The sequence below is a fragment of the Ranitomeya variabilis genome, chromosome 8, assembly GCF_051348905.1.
Source record: "Ranitomeya variabilis isolate aRanVar5 chromosome 8, aRanVar5.hap1, whole genome shotgun sequence".
NCBI classification, from domain to species: domain Eukaryota; kingdom Metazoa; phylum Chordata; class Amphibia; order Anura; family Dendrobatidae; genus Ranitomeya; species Ranitomeya variabilis.
Window position 1 is genome coordinate 168,593,333 of NC_135239.1, and position 6,832 is coordinate 168,600,164.

Genomic DNA, 6,832 nt, shown 5'->3' on the forward strand with positions numbered 1-6,832 from the left:
GCAGGGCCAGCTGTGACATTGTGATTGGTGGATGTTGTGTTACTAACTGTGTATGGAGCTGTTATCAGTCATTATAATCCTGCCTCTGATGATAATGAGCCTGCTGAAAAGTCTTTCTGAAAGGACAGGCAATGTGAGTCTAGAATAGCCCCAGCAGTGGTCAGTGTGAAAATTACAAGATTACCAACTTTGTTTTTTAATAAAGATTGCGATAGTAAAAAAAAGTGGCAAAAATATTTTTTTTAAATTACATGTAATACAAAATCCTGATTTAAACTTAAGGTTGTTTTCTGAAGACATATTCCCTTTAAAGGGATTGTTTGGGACTAAACTTGTTGAAGACCTATCCATGGGCTAGTCAATCAATATGAGATCAGGTGACCATCAACACCCAGCACTCCCACAGCCAGATGGAAGCAATTTAGACACACATCCCATGGCTCCATACATTGCTTAATGGCCACTGACAAATACTGAAGTTATCTCCCATTTACTTGCTGCTTGATAGCAACCCTCTGCTTTGCTTTATATAGAACACTATCCTCTATGACCTTATTACTTATACCCTAGTAGTTATAGGACTACAGATTATCTTGATGTGACAAACCCTTTAAGCCTGCACTATATTCTTGGTTAGCGATGTGACCTCCTTCATTAGGGAAGAGCCTGGAAAAACAGTATTAATACATCTCCCCTATTGTAGAAAACTCTCAGCTGTGATAGGGTGATTAACTATAGCGGTTGCAGGGGTTGCAGTCTTATCGGGCTCTGAAGTCAAAGAGAGCACTCTTTGGCCCATGTGAGAAGAACAATTCTGTTAACCCCATCATGACATATGACATAAATCTATGTAGTGTCCCTACTATAGTTGCAGGCTCACATGCTGAGCCCGCATCTTTCCCAGCACATGATGGCTGATTTAATCAGCCATCATGTTCCTCTAACAGCTGCGAGTGAAGCAGAGCTCCACTCATGGCCGTAAACCTGTTAAATCTAGCGCTGATGGGTTGTCATAATAGAGAGGAGTTCGTTGATGACCCATGTGTCATTACAATCCTCCTGTGAAAGCCAGCCCGTGGCTGCCATTCAATAAAGACCATTGTTCTGCCTTCCTCCACATATGATACTGTGTGGATTTCAGCATACAGCTTAACCCTCGTCCACTTCCCCAGTAAACAGACTGTATGGATTCTTAAGTTTATATTTATTGACATGATGATCAGAACTTGATAACGGTAAAAACTACAAAGAATAAACAGTATATCAGTACTGGCATGTCACAGAACAACAGAATGACACAGGGTGCACAATACAGAAATGCATAATACAGGAATGCTACTAGCACTGTCCTACTATATGCAGTAATGCACATATCTGTATGCAGAGCAAAGAGCATTATCACTAAACTGGAGGAGACAGATCACAATATGCATCACTTCACAATATGCTATACGGAGGCTGCATAAGGCTCACATATACAGATTCTAACACGAACACATGACTGCATTATAACTCTCACTGGGATCTGCTGGACAGGAGGAGTGATTGTAGGGAGTGAGAGCCAGGAACATGTGGGTATTAGTAAAAAAAAATACCAGAACACACTACTTCTTAAAAAAGAAATACTCATGTATACAGAAACAGGATAAATGGGTAACTAATGACCTCTAAGGGTTGTAACTGGTACTACGCTATAAATATTTATCTTTGCTGCTCATAAATGGGCAGAACACTCCCTGCTTGGCATCAACAGATGCCACTCTTTGGTTCTTTTGGGGAAAACAACACAAGTTCAGTAACTGGCCTCAAGAACAGTTTGTTCTCCCCAAGATTGCACTTGACCTCTACTTTGTGCACTTTCCCATCCTTGCTCAGAAATGGCTTGGTTACTAGGCTGAGTGGCCACTCATTTCGATGCGACTGTCTTTCACGAGTACAACATCGCCAGATTGGATGTTTGTGTGGTCTTTCTGCCATTTTGTCCTAATTTGCAGAGTAGAGAGATACTGCTTCCTCCATCTGTCCGAAAAAACATTGAATACGCTTTGTACTTGCCTCCATTGTCGTCTGCAGAGGTCTTTGTTGTTGAATTCTCTGAGAGAAGTTCTCAGGACACAGGTTTTCTGCGTGAGTAACATTGCAGGAGTAAAGATTGTCGGGTCTCCGGAATCGCTGGAAAGTGCTGTCAGCGGCCTGGCGTTCATGATAGCTGAGACCTCGGCCAAGAATGTAGTTAAACTCTCATGTGTGAGCCTAGTGTTCGCTTGCAAGAAGATAGAGTCTAGTATTTTGTGTGCTATCCCTATCAATCTTTCCCGGGCACCTCCCATGTGTGAGTGTGGTAGATTAAAAGTCCAGGTGCATCCTTGCTCACCTAGGTACCTTTCAACATTAGCGATGTCTAGATTGGAAGGGATTTGGAGTTCTCTTGCCTCTCCGATGAAATTCGTACCTCGGTCAGAACGAATATGCTTCACAGGGCCTCTGATTGTGATGACGCATTAAAGTGCATTTATAAAACTTCAAGTGTCCATAGATTCAATTACTTCGATATGAACGGCTCTGATGGACAGACAGGTGAATAGAACTTTGCTTCAGTATGGATCTTCCTAGTACATCGTGTAGCCATGGACCAAGTGCAGCGCCCCAGAGTCCTGGTCGTTGCAGTAATGTTATTCTTCCACCAGGGGAAGTGATATTACGTCTGATGGCAATCAAGGAGATCTTCCTACCAGGTATCACAAACCATACACCACACTCCACACTCCAGTCCACCAGGGGGAGCCTTGCTCCTATTCACTAGGGCACTCCTCACAATTAGGTAAAACTGGTGGGCTGGATAGAAAGTTAGAGAGAAGCTGACTGGGCTTCGCCCAGGTAACATCGGGTCAGAAGCTGACTGGGCTTCTCCCAGGCAGCACCCTGTCAGGCAGACAGAGGGAAAGGAGGAACATCACAGAGCTGCAGACAGAGAGGTCCCTGACAGGGGTGGGATCCTGTCAGGGCCTACACAGAAAGCCACGGAGCTGCGCCTGCCCCACGTGTGGCAGCATCCTAAGAAAGGACACGAAGAGAAGTGTATTGTAGCGGGTGAGAAACGAAGTCTTAGCACAAGGAGATAAAACCAGAAGGAGTTCTGCCCTGTAAAAGGCTGCCTCCTTCTGAGGCGCAGACGCCGGTAGCCAGAACACCGATGGAGTAATAGTCTCTATGCTTTAATTCAGACTGGCAGGACAGTTAATTCCACGCTGGCTGCCCGACCATATACTCAGGAGGCACGGTGGCAACTTGTGGGAGCTGGGGCATCTCTATGGTCCCTGTAAAAAGCCTCAGGCCACCAGTCATACGGGTTTGTCCTATCCATACCATCTGGGGGACAGAGAGGAAGACATAACATCTAGAGCATCTACAACAGTTGTGAGGACCTTACCGAGAAGCTCAGCAGGGATTTGCCTTCAGGCCGGACTCTGCCTACCCTGTGGTCCATACCCTGGACTGTGGACGCTGAAGCCTTCAGTAAAACTAAAGAGACTGCAACCTTATGTCCTCGTTATTCACTGCGCCTTGCATCATCCACCATCTACCATCTACACTCTGGGAAGCCCTGGGGATACACTTCACCTGTGGGAAGGTATACCATCTAGCTGCCATAACATCACCCCAGTGGACCCCTAAGCGGCGTCGGTCACCCTGACCAAATACCACAGGTGGCGTCACAAACATTTCCCCTTTAAAGACCTTTCCCAAAACCATAAAAACTCTTCTCTTTACTGGACGTCCCTCAAAGGGCCACGGACCGGGTCAGGCCACCGTGATATCCCCTGAACCGAAGGACCCGGTGCCGAGTACCCCATTGCCCTTGAGTGGGGGCGCAACACAAGGACCGAAAACATCTAATCCAATGTTTTTGAAAGGGGGTCTGTACTAAGTCTGTCGGGTGGAAGACTGGCCGTCTTTGGAATTTGGAATATGTCACTGAGTTTGCGACATGTAACGCAGTTGAAGATGAGTTTGCTCATGTTTCTCTTTGCTCCGACTACCTATAGTCCAGCCGCCCATAGATTCCCTTCAGTAAACAAATGGCCTTGGTGTCTCACTAAGGCTAGTTTCACAATTGTGGTTGAGTCTGCAGCATCTTGTCAGCAACTACAAACGCATGCAAAAATGCTTGCAAACGCATGATAACACATCAGCTTACGCATGACAGAAAAAACCCTGCGTTTGCATGCGTTTGTGGTTTTTATGCACATGCGTTCGATAGAAAAAAGATTTTCCAGGAGAATTTCCTTGACACTAGCCACACCAAATGGGTGTGTCTCATGGGATTTCTGTATATAGACCCTTGTACAGATGAAATCCTCAGATTTTGCTTCCTGTATCCTGCGTCAAGATGAATCTTTGCATGGAGAGTTTCTATCGGAATCTGGATTTGGATGTCAACTTGTTTCTTTGCTTTGCATTTGTTTGTGAGCAAGAACGGAAAACAAAAAGACAGAGAAGACGGCGTCGCGCTTTTGGCAGCACCCGATTGTTGAACTCTGACAGAGCATACCACTCCTTATACAGTGAGCTCCGTGAAAACCCGAAGAAATATTTTGAGTACACGAGGATGTCTCAAGAGAGCTTCATAGATTTGCTGCTTAGTGTACAAGGAGCCATCAGCAGGCAGGACACCCAGCTCCGAAGAGCGATTCCTGCTGAGGAACATCTGCTGGTGACACTAAGGTACGTAATATTTAAAAATGAATGCCTGTCATAAATATTATTGTTCTGCAATGTACTTAATATTTTTCCCTTTTTTTGTTTTGCAAAAAAACTGTCCTAAATATTATTGTTCTAAAAGCCATGTCCTTGTGCTTTTTTTTCTTTCTCTGTTTTGCAAAACCCATGTCATAAATATTATTGTTCTGAATTTTTTTTTCTCTCTCTGTACGTCAGATTCCTGGCTACCGGAGAGAGCCTATCATTTCAAGTTCCAGATTGGAATTTCAACACTATCTGGGATTGTCGCAGACACCTGACGGGCTTTGTGGGATATTCTACGTGAAGAATTTATCCCCATCTGTTTGGGAGCAGTGGATGGAAAACATATCCGGATTACCAAACCGTCTGGAGCTGGATCCGGGTACTTTAACCCCTTAAGCCCCAAGGGTGGTTTGCACGTTAATGACCGGGTCAATTTTTACAATTGTGACCACTGTCCCTTTATGAGGTTATAACTCTGGAAGGCTTCAACGGATCTTGGCGATTCTGACACAGATTTCTCGTGACATATTGTACTTCATAATAGTGGTAAAATTTCTTCGATATAACTTGCGCTTATTTGTGAAAAAAATGGAAATTTGGCGAAAAGTTTGACAATTTTGAAATTTTCCAAATTTTAATTTTTATGCCCTTAAATCACAGAGATATGTCACACAAAATAATAAATAAGTAACATTTCCTACATGTCAACTTTACATCAGCACAATTTTGGAAACAACATTTTTTTTTGTTAGGGAGTTATAAGGGTTAAAAGTTGACCAGCAATTTCTCATTTTTACAACACCAATATTTTTTAGGGACCACATCACATTTGAAGTCTTTTTGAGGGGTCTATATGATAGAAAATAACCAAGTGACACCATTCTAAAAACTGCACCCCTCAAGGTGCTCAAAACCACATTCAAAAAGTTTATTAACCCTTCAGGTGTTTTACAGGAATTTTTGGAATGTTTAAAAAAAAATGAACATTTAACTTTTTTTCACAAAAAATTTACTTCAGCTCCAATTTGTTTTATTTTACCAAGGGTAACAGGAGAAAATGGACCCCAAAAGTTGTTGGACAATTTGTTCTGAGTAAGCTGATGCCCCATATGTGGGGGTAAACCACTGTTTGGGCGCATGGCAGAGCTCGGAAGGGAAGGAGCGCCGTTTGACTTTTCAATGCAAAATTGACTGGAATTGAGATGGGACGCCATATTGCGTTTGGAGAGCCCCTGATGTGCCTAAACATTGAAACCCCGAACAAGTGACACCATTTTGGAAAGTAGATCCCCTAAGGAACTTATCGAGATGTGTGGTGAGCACTTTAACCCACCAAGTGCTTCACAGAAGTTTATAATGCAGAGCCGTAAAAATAAAAAATCATATTTTTCACAAATATGATTTTTTGCCCCCAATTTTTTATTTTCCCAAAGGTAAGAGAAGAAATTGGATGCCAAAGTTGTTGTACCATTTATTCTGAGTTCGCCGATACCCCATATGTGGGGGTAAACCACTGTTTGGGTGCATGGCAGAGCTCGGAAGGGAAGGAGCGCCATTTCACTTTTCAATGCAAAATTTACTGGAATTGAGATGGGATGCCATGTTGCGTTTGGAGAGCCCCTGATGTGCCTAAACATTGAAACTCCCCCAAAGTGACACCATTTTGGAAAGTAGACCCCCTAAGGAACTTATCTAGATGTCTGGTGAGCACTTTAACCCACCAAGTGCTTCACAGAAGTTTATAATGCAGAGCCGTAAAAATAAAAAATCATATTTTTTCACAAATATGATCTTTTCGCCCCCAATTTTTTATTTTCCCAAGGGTAAGAGAAGAAATTGGACCCCAAAAGTTGTTGTGCCATTTGTCCTGAGTACGCCGATACCCCATGTGTGGGGGTAAACCACTGTTTGGGCGCATGGCAGAGCTCGGAAGAGAAGGAGCGCCATTTGACTTTTCAATGCAAAATTGACTGGAATTGAGATGGGACACCATGTCACGTTTGGAAAGCCCCTGATTTGTCTAAACATTAAAAACCCCCACAAGTGACACCATTTTGGAAAGTAGACCCCCAAAGGAACTTATCTA